Consider the following 11,103-nt stretch of genomic DNA (forward strand, 5'->3'; position numbering starts at 1 on the left):
CACTGAAACATGTAACTCCCCCCACTTTTCTCAAGATTCATGGTAAAAAGTTTGAAACCGTTAAAGCGAACAAATGTACAGTACTATCATAACTGTTGACAGTTAGATTATTATAAAAGTTGCCCGCCCATCCAGCAGTCTCGTGCCGTAATGTCATTGCCGTTTCAGATGCTATTGAGCTGTAGACAAACGACACACAATTTTGCAGCGGTGCTCTTTTATTTTTATATGCAACAAAGATTTGAATAACATAGAGGTAAGACACTTTAATTAATACCCTTTTCTATGAGAGTGTAAGCCCAGGTGCTGAGCCAAAAAATTAGGACGACAATATTACAGTGACGACGAATACGATTACATCTTTTGACCCGTCACATTTCATACAAGGTCCCGTAACTGTTACTCCTAACAAAGCGTGAGATTATTTAATCTACTAACGAATATTAGGCGGGATCGGGAAAGGTTCTAATTTAGAAGGTAGGCACATTGGTAGTATCAAGACACAACATCGCAGAATGGCATGCCTGAGGAAATGACTACATATTTATGATTTCTGATCGTTGTGGATGTAACTGAAATAAGGCATGTGCCAGTCAGCGAGCTATTTCATGATAACTTCGCCAATACTACAGAGACTATCTGATTAAAAGTACCTACGTAATGGATAACTGACAGATATATGTCACTAGCGACGGGCCTGTCAGTATAAAAAGTGGTGGGAATGTTGTGTTGTCAGTAGGGAATAACTAACAGAAGACTGGACCGGCCCGGAAAGCTCAGTGACAGCCGACGTGGACTAGTCGTTGGATGACACTGGAGTATCAGATCTGTCGGGGACATTTCAACCCTTCAGAAGCAGCACAAATCAATACTTGTGAACTGAATGTAGAGTGGAAACGTGGAATAACCATCACAGCTAGATAAAACCCAGGAATATCTGAAGTGCTAATTAACTGGGACCGTTGAGCACTGCGAAAGGTGGATGTAAGAAAGCCGAAGAAGTAGGACTCGCACTCTTAGAGCTCCCTACAAACTGCATTATTAATGTATGAATGTAGATTTTTCGTCTATAAGATTTGATGAGTAGGTTTCTAAGTATCAAAGAATGTGACATAAATAACCTTATATTTCGATCGCATTGGCGGAAAAGCTTAAATTTTCTACGTCAGCGAACGACCGTAGACCTCAGTATTTTATACGTAAGTTTCAAACTGATACCTCATACATTCCTCAGAGCAAGGGCTCTTACCATAGACAAAAAGGTGGTCCTATAAGGGTCCCGTTTATACAGACTGAGGCACAAAACCTTAAAAGCGCATGAGCTGAATGGAATGAGTCGCTTATGAATTGGTTCAAAAGGCTCTGAGCTCAATATCTGAGGTCATCAGCCCCTACAACTTAGAACTACTTAAACATAACTAACCTGAGGTAATCGCACACATCCATGCCCGAGGCAACATTCGAACCTTCGACCGTAGCAGTCGCGCGGGTCCTGACTGTAGCGACTAGAACCGCTCGGCCACCCCGACCGGCACTTGTGAATTGTGAAGTGCACCAGCAGTCCAAGTAGTAAAATGACAATGTAGGGAGCTAAACCGAATGGCGTAAAATGGTCGAGCACCTCGTCATAAGCTACACATCTCTGTAGCCAACGCTAAGTGATGCGTGAAACAGTGTTATTAGCGACGCCACTGGGCAGTGGATGTCTGGAAACGGTCATTTCGAGTGATGACTCAAGCCATACCTGAGGCCATCCGATGAAAGAGCTTGGGTTTTAGCAAATGCCTAGAGAACCGTACCTGCCATCACTTGTACGCCAAGGACGTGGTATTACGGTGTGTCTGTTTCTCGTGGTTTGTGTGTGATATGCCATTGAAAAAGAGAGAGGGGAGAGAGATTGAGATGTACGCGTGCATATGATAAACCCCTTCCCTCGAAAATTTCTCTTTTTTATACCTCCTGTGTGTTATCGCAGATGAAGTGTCGCTGACCCCATTCGTACCGAGATTGCAGTACACGGGAATTGTCTATCTACTTCCATCGCCCTCTGTGAAATGCAGAAGAGCTAATAAATGTTCACCAACCTGCAGTCTTCTATCGTTGCTTTCCCCTGCACAGAGAATAGCAATAGAATCCGTTATCTTGAAGCTGTAATAAACTATTACCTAGGAACCAATATTTTAGGAATAATTAAATTTCCAGTTAGTTTGTCACTCGCTTTTCGTTAGCAGAAAACGAAAAACTGTCCAGTTACTTTAGAGTCACAAATACTTTCCATTCTTCGACATTATAATTAACTGAGTATTTCTGTAATTACTATCACACTCTTCTTAACTGCATGCCCAAATAACCATAAACTGCCAGCAAAGCCTTGCTTCACGGTACCGACCGCGGCAGACAACGTGTCTGTCCTCCGACACTGCTGAACCAGTTTTCATCTTTCAGCCGAGCCACATCGTCCACCATACTAGATGACCGAAGTGCTTCGTCGACTTTTCGCTTAGAAGCTGTTTATTATTTTGCTGGTTATTAACAGTTGTGAAGTAATAGAATGACAGCACGCTATTGAGAGATGCTTTAACAGGAAATACAAGTAAATATGCTACTTAATGCATATAGTATTAATGATAAAAATTTATCGTTTTAGAGGGCTGCTACGGAACGCAGCAGATAATCGTGGAGAACCAAAATTTAGGCTGTCTTTGTCACATATCTGTATCGAACAGTCTCTCAACTGTACCTCACACAATATTACGTCATGTAGCCAATGCTGTCTTCTCAACTGATCAGAGAACCTGAACATAGTGGCTGTCAAGATATAAATACTGCATGTACTTTTGAAGTTTCCAAGTATTGGGATGCTCTCGGGGACAACAATCGATTTTAAGAAATAAACTAACTATTATTCGATTTTTTATGAATTTCTCAGCTGTAACTCTCAACAGCCATACAATTTCACTATATTTGTAATTTGTTATTGTTTTTCGAAAGTTAAATCTACTTTACAATTTTTCATACTCATATTACCAATTTACTTATATAATCATAGACTTACATACTTCGTGTTTTGAAAAAATAAATTTGTGTACAACCTAATATCCCAATACTAATTACATTATTTATATTATACTTTTAACACTGAAGATCTTACATTTGAATGTGTCAATGACGTCCACTTTAAATACCTATACATTTCGCAAATACGTGGGGACGGAAGAACATCACACCTTTCACCAGAACATACACATGCAGCCCACAACCGCAAGAAATATCAAAGTTACTATTGTCCACGATGTGGTCTTGTGTTGTGAACCTCTAGACTGTCCAAAGTGGTGTTGAGAACAACAACTGTCATTCCTTTCTCCCATCTCTAATCTTCGTACTACAGCTCCAGTAAAATTTCATGAAAGAATAAAAAATGCTTCAAATTAGTTTCGTAACAGTTTTAAACAAATTTTAAATAGACATGTTTCCTCACACTATCACAGTATAAATACATAATACATTATGTTTTGTTTTGATTTTGGAAGTTTATAAACAATGCCACTGTATACATCTTACTGCAACAGTGATCCATCAATGTTTGTGTTTTCGTCACAGTTACCCTTCACCATCTTTAAGAGCTTTGCACTTGCTCATACAATCTGTTACTACTAACCTGCTTCACTAATGGCTTACGGCGCTAACCAGCGTCATCTTCCACGTTCTTTAAATCTTACCTACTGTAGCTTACAATTGTGATTCACAGATACATCGAGAGAAGCTTTCAGTATTTTGCGTCGAACATAACTCACAAACATTCATTTATCAAATCATTGCTTCATTCCACAGTATGAGGTATCATTCCTTCAAATTTGAATATCATTGCTGTTACAAAAAGTAATAGTTGAACTCTATTCATGTAATGCCTGTGTATTCCCTACTGACTTACGTATATGAACATTATATGGTTTTGTAGAAGGTAGGTGCTAATTTTCTTGTACTTAGCTAGACATTTATTCCAAATCCCTTTCACATTTAAAACCTGTGTGTGGCGTTGCTCTCTATCCTTTATATTACGTGGTCTTCTATTTAAACATTACTTACTACGTTTATGCCCTTAATGACATTTCCATGTCAGTGTTGTGTCATATGTCGACAATATGTTTACTCCCTCGTACTTACTAAAATATTTGGCGGGAAGCACTTTTCCATAAATACTACTTAAAGAACGACTTACAAGTTGCCTTTTGCCTTTTCTCCCTCACTCTGCACAAATGATTGTCCGAGTTTCCTGTAGTGTAATCTGTAACTCTCCAGTTACCTGTTTCCTGTCTTCATAAAAAATTGGCCAACTTTTTGCCGTCTAGTAACCATAAATCTCCATTTACCATAAACGTTTTTGGCATTACTATTCCTAGCCTTTAAGTGTGTCATAATGCTTTATAGCGGAAACCACTTCGCCGTTTCATTTAATGCTGAAGAGTAATGCTATGTCGATATTGATACAATCTTACTTCAACCCAAGACAAACTTTAGTTCTTTTCATCAATTTTGGCACCAGAATTTCTTGTATTTTAAACTGATTTAAATATCTGGTTTAGCGTCGTCCTCTTCTTCTACAGTCCTCAGTTTATTTATTTGCGCTAGTTCATCTGTGTTATATATAATAGGCCTCGTCTTGATTTCCTAATCTCCAAATATTTTCAAAGATAAAGCTTTGTTTATGGGTGTTATAAATCATTAAAAATTGTTCCTGTAGGTACCTCATATTTTTTGTGCATTACCATTCTACTGGCGTCCATTTTTGAATGTATACTATGTTCTCTTACTGGTGTATCTGTAATCCTATACTTCGTATATTCTGGCCTGCCCACGTCATTCTAGTAACTGTCTGTTTTTAACGTATCAAATACAGATGGGTATTCTGCTTGGTTACTTTGTTTGTGTCATAACTTGTTTCTTTGTTGTCACATACTTGTATGAAAATCTGTTCATCTTAACCTTCATAAAGAAGAATGTTCAAGAAGAAAGTTATAGTTCTGAGTGACAGAAGGGGAAGAACCAACCGCTGGAAAAGGAAGTGAAGAATGCTTTCAGTTAGCTCGGGCACCTGGTAATCTTCAGTTACCTAGCAATACAAAGAATGCTATTGCCCCCTCTGGTTTACTAGTCACAATATTTTTTTAAGTGATTGATGTTGTATATTCCTTTGCTTGTTAATGTTTTAATATTGGCGAAATCCGCTGCCCTGGGGTTACCTATCCTGACGATTTTGTATAGTTCTCCGTAAACCTCATAGAATTTTTTGATGTCTCAGTTTAGTTTGGAACACCTATGTCTCGACATGATCAGTGCCAATTCGTCACATTGATGTGTCCTTTTCTTATCCTGTTTGTTGAATTTTTCTTTCATTTTAGCTGTTTATTTTTCATTGTAGCTAAGGCTAAGTCCTTCTTTTCATTATCTGATATACTCTGTGGGAAACTTACTATCTGCTGAATTACACTAGACATCTTTTCTCCTGTGAACGGCTCATGTGGCGATATTTCCGTGGTAGAATGAAGTAATTCGTTCATAATTACCTCAAATGCTTCTGCATAATTTACCCACTCATGAACTTCTGTAGAGCAGTAAGCTTTAAACATATTCATTTCTCGCATAATTCTTTCACCCGTGTTTAATTTACGATGGTGTATATTATGTCAACATTCCTCAACATATTTTTCCGATACTTTGATGTAAATTGTGGTCTACTGTCACTGATGGTCCTATCTGGCTTAACTATATTCATTATGTAGTCATTCTTGATTTTATCTGAGACCGACTTACCAGTAGGCTTACTTAGTGCTTATAGTTTTATGTGTTTCGAGAACATGTCCAACACAACGAACGGATAGTTGTACTCTCTTTTTTAGGTGAAAAGGGGACCATGGAGTTTAACACACACCCTTTCCAGTATTTTTGTTGGGATCATGGTATGCATTTCCACTTTACTGCTAGAATTTAAAGCTTTTGTTTTCCGACGCACTTCACATGGTTTTAGAATTTTCTGTGCCTTCCTTTCTAAATAATTGAAATAGCAACTCTCCTTCATTTTATCTACATATTTCTTGGCCCCAAACTGATAATATCTGTAATGTGTAAATCACACAAGCCTCTCAATTTCATGTTTTGGCCAATAAACGTGCCACTAGTGTTTTTTTTTTTTGAGTCTCTTCTACGACTGACACTCCTTTATGTGTGACATAGTACTTCCTCACCTCATCATTCGCTTTCCTACTCAATCGGCTTTTATCGTTTTAATAGTGTCGTCCAAATTATGTTCCCTTCTCATATTTTTAATGCTCCTTATTTTTCTTCTTGTTTTACTTCAGTTACATATAACATGGAGCCTTCGTACTGGCCTGATTCAGTAACATCGACCTTATCCATACCTGTAGGCAATCTGCATAATGCATCATCCATAGTACTGCTTTCCGGTGCATGCATTCTATTGTGGAATCATATTCCTGAAGCACTAAAGACCATCTCGTTAATCTGTTATGACTCAGCATACAATCCATCAGGAATGACATTGCCTTGTAGTCTGTAAAAACTTTTACTTTCCATTCTATAACAGTATCTGAATTTCTTAAACGCCCATACCACTGATAGCGTTTCCTTTGCTGTTACTGTGTATCATATGTCCCATTTTTAGTACCTCACTGGGAAGAGCAAAAGATTTTATATCCACTGCATCACAGTTTTCTATGAGTTAACAAAGAGGAGCTACCAACCGCTATTCAGAGCTGTCAATAAAAATGCAATGTTACATTCAATTCTAGATGCGGCAAAACAATACTACTACATAATCATAGATTTTTTTAAAATTCTGGTTCGCACTACTGGGTCCAGATCCTTGTGGCGTACTTCTTCGTTAACTGAAGTAGGGCATTCGCATTAAATGCCTGTTTATTCACAAATTTGCGATACAATCCGATTAAACCAAAGAAGGCTTTGGTCTGCTTTGCGTTCTCAGGTCTTGGAAAGTTTCTTGTAGAATTTCAGTTACCTTAGTGTGACTTAATACTTTCAGGCAATATGATATGTCCTAGAAATTTAATTTCCCCTTTTCCGAATTCGGAGTCTTCCAAATGTACAATAATGTTATTCTTCTCGAAGCTATAATTTGGCAGCAATTAAAATATATTCAATATACACTGTAATTTTGTTCAAGAGCTGCTTCCCCAGCACGTTTTTGAACATACATACAAAAAGCAGTTGCTGAAATCTTCAAGCCAATTGACAATACTCTGAATTGACAACTCCATCCCCTGATAAACTAATGCGGTAACCTTCCACAGTTTTGAACTAGTGGGACCTGCCAGAAGCTGTCAGCCAAGTCTATACTTGTTCATATCCTGACGCCACTGAACTCTTGTACAAGCTGTTGCAGTGCTTCAGACCTATCCATCTGTGGCAAATTGACTTCCTTGAAAGCTCTAACATCCAAAGTTAATTGTGCTGAGCTACCTTTCTTTCTCACGGTTACAAGGGAACTGTAATAATTACTCCGAGATCACTCGATAATTCGCCATGCAATCATTTCCTTCATTCTTTATCTACAGCTCCTCTTTTCGCCAACGGAATGGAATACGGCTTAAACCTAAACGGAACATGTGATATTACCTGGCTACAATATTCATAATCACTCAGTCACCCAGGTTTCTTTGAAATTGCTTTTTTATGCTCTAGTAGATTTTTTTCAAATCGTAATTCTCTTCCTCTCTTAACCCTCAACACTTGCAATTTTTCCTTGATTTTATCCTCTATACTTACCTCTTCATCTTGGGCCACCCCACATACAAGCATAAGCTTTCTTGTGGTTCATAGTAAAAGTACATCTGATCCCTTATGATTTGTACTCTCGCATCATCACCTATAATTCTTGTGGACTCACTTCTACTAAATTTAAATACTTGTTGCTCTTGTTCATCTCTTATCCTCATTGCAACCCCTGTAAAATCTAGCGTTGACCTATTAACAACTAACCAATCAGTCCTCCAAATCAAACTGACGCACAGACCAGGAACCATCATAGCATTAACTGAAAATGTTCTTTGCATTATTAATTCCATTAAAATGTACTTCTTTATCATTTTACTTCTAGACTAAAGCGCTGTGACTGCTCTAACTGCTTGTACTTATAACTCGGTAACTCTTGTATGCTTCTTTATTCCTTCATATAAATTACTACAGGCGCCACTAATTTCGCTACCTGAATGTAGTATAGCAATTGTTTTCATATTTTCATTTCAGTTGTTGGTAGGTACTATTCCCTTATTCTTGCCTGTCTTGATTCATGACTACATTTTTTACTCTATCCTGTACATCATCCCCAAAGAATCTTACTAGTGGTCCAATAACCTAATTTGTATTCTGGTCAAGTAACAATGTTGATAGATTTTACTGTTTGAATTTCATAATTTTCATAAACGGCAGTTTGTGTTTAGAGTTGTTTGTTTACTGTGCAGGAGTCGCCATTCGTGTGTGGTGTCAGCATGAACTCTGTTGAATCTGCTTTAAGTGCTAACAGAAAAGAAAATTACCTGCAATAATTAGCGGCAATCGAACTAGGGTCTCCCAGAGTTGAGTCTCTGACTTTGAAAGCGGCAAAATAAAAAAAATAAAAACGTGACTACAAGCGACGTTTAATAAAGACGCTTACAATAAGCGTGAGGTGTTGCTTGGGTACAGCGTAAGAATATCTGATTTTCAACATGGAAGTTAATTCTTTACCTAATACATGTGTTATGTAACTTGTACATTTGTTCGCAAAAATAAAAAAGAACGAAAACTTCCACTTGCAACAACACGCAAAACTAATGGTAGCGACAGCTTAAACGTTATTTAGTTCTAGCCCCAAATTGTATAACTTAGACCAAAAAAGCAAAGTTTCATAAAATCAATTCATTCTTAGTTCAGAAAATTTCTCTATATTATTATTATTATTATTATTATTATTATTACTATCATTATCATTATTACTATAATTATTATTATTGTCAGTCGCAGTAGTTGTGTAAATATGTTGACAAGCAGGACTGTTATACAGTAATTCACACTCTCATATTTATCAAAATCTAAAAATTTGTGAACGTTCAGAATGTTTACTCATGAGCCGCCACTGACCGTTTGGATATGACAGCATGCAGGTCATCCACGATTAACTGTCGGTGGGAGTAGGTCTGACAGCACAACTGCCTTTTGCTCAACCAGTGTCGTAGTAGGCGGGAATGGCAGACTAGGGCTGTGATGTGCATCAGGTTGGGTGTGCATTATGTTAGGTGTGCGTCAGGTTGGGTGTGCCTCTCCAAAACAGCGTTAGTACTCTAGTGCTCCATACTTCACTGTAACATTATTTTTCAATCACTCTACTAATTTATAATATTTTTGCCTCTAAAGTCTGTCGTAATATAACTGTATTTTGCACAGGCTATATGGAAAGTCTGAAGTATGTGATGTTGGAGTGTATGTTTGTAACTTATGTAAAGAAACATGAGAACTGCACAATTTGGTAAATAATATTTTGTCATACATTAATGAAATGAAGATATTCGGGCAACTAATTTTATAAATTTGTATAAGTTGTCATTTGTATTATATAATACACACCTAGGAATAATTTATAGAATATGTGTTACGTATGTATGGAGTGCTTTTTTACTCTACTTAAGTTATTGGGGGAAAGGTAAAAGTGGGCTTGGGTTTTTGGCGCGATAACTGTAGAGTGAATTCGAAGGAGGGGACACAGTATGTAGGCAGTAATGAAAGAGGCAACACTCGGAGCAGGCGATGCAGTGCCTGGAAAATGTTGAACAGTAGCCTCGGATGAAGACTGCTGAATTATTTCAGCATTTGTACAAGTTTTTGCGCAATGTGATGGAAGTTAAAATGACACCAGAAAGAATTAATTAGTCCATACTTCAAGAAACTTGTACGCCGTACCATATGTACTGTAGCCTGCACTGCTATCAGCTACGCCAAACGACTACAGCCAGTAGGTTACGAACTGTATAAATAGAATTCAAATTTCACTCTTTCGGATAATTATTGTGTTAAACAAGAAATTTTGTTCATCCAATTATTTTATTCCTTATCATTCACCTGTATTGGAAAGAGCGACGTGGCTGCACTCACTATCGGGGGGACGACGGTTCAAAGGTGAGTCTGGCAGTCCTGATTTAGGTTGTCGGTGATTTCCCTTACTCACTTCAGGAAAATGCAGGAATGGTTCCTTTCAAAGAGCGCGGTGATTTCCTTTTTCATCCTTCCCTAGTCCTCTGGGACCGATGACCTCTCTGTTTCTTGTTCCCTCCCCCAAATTAACCAACCAACCGACCTATATTGGGTCCTTTCTGGTGTTTGATTATTCTGGGTAAACCTCTTATAAAAACATTTGAAGTGCTTTAATCAGTATCTACACAAACTAATTTCCATCTCCGAAAAAAATTCTGAAAATGACTGTTGTGGACTAATGTTACTGTATCATGTACGCAGTACAAGTGCTGCAGTAAAATTTTGCTTAAATACTGAAGTACATGTTTTCAGACAAATTTTCCCTTTGTGGTATGTGATGGGTAGATCACATAATTAATGAGGAGGTATTGAACAGGACTGGGGAGAAGAGAAGTTTGTGCCACAACTTGGCTAGAAGAAGGGATCGATTGGTAGGACATGTTATTAGGCATCACGGGATCACGAATTTAGTATTAGAGGGGACCGTTGAGGGTAAAAATCGTAGAGAGAGAGCAAGAGATGAATACACCAAGCAGATTCAGAAGGATGTAGGTTGTAGTAGGTACTGGGAGATCAAGTAAAGTAATGATAAAACTCTTATGAGAAGAAAATTTCTTATTGTCACAGTAACACTGAAGTAGCGTTACATACAAGTACTGAATGACAGTACTGCGTGACGTTTAGCATTTCAAATATCGTTTGTTAAGCATATACTGTACTTATAAATGATGGTAAAATCGAAATACTTTATGACATTATTAAAGTCTGTAATCTTTCTTGATAGGATTTCAAATGAAAAATTGCCTATTATACCAAATTATACGGTTTCTATCACGTATGCCG

The sequence above is a fragment of the Schistocerca gregaria genome, chromosome 5 (genome assembly GCF_023897955.1).
Source record: "Schistocerca gregaria isolate iqSchGreg1 chromosome 5, iqSchGreg1.2, whole genome shotgun sequence".
NCBI classification, from domain to species: Eukaryota; Metazoa; Arthropoda; class Insecta; order Orthoptera; family Acrididae; genus Schistocerca; species Schistocerca gregaria.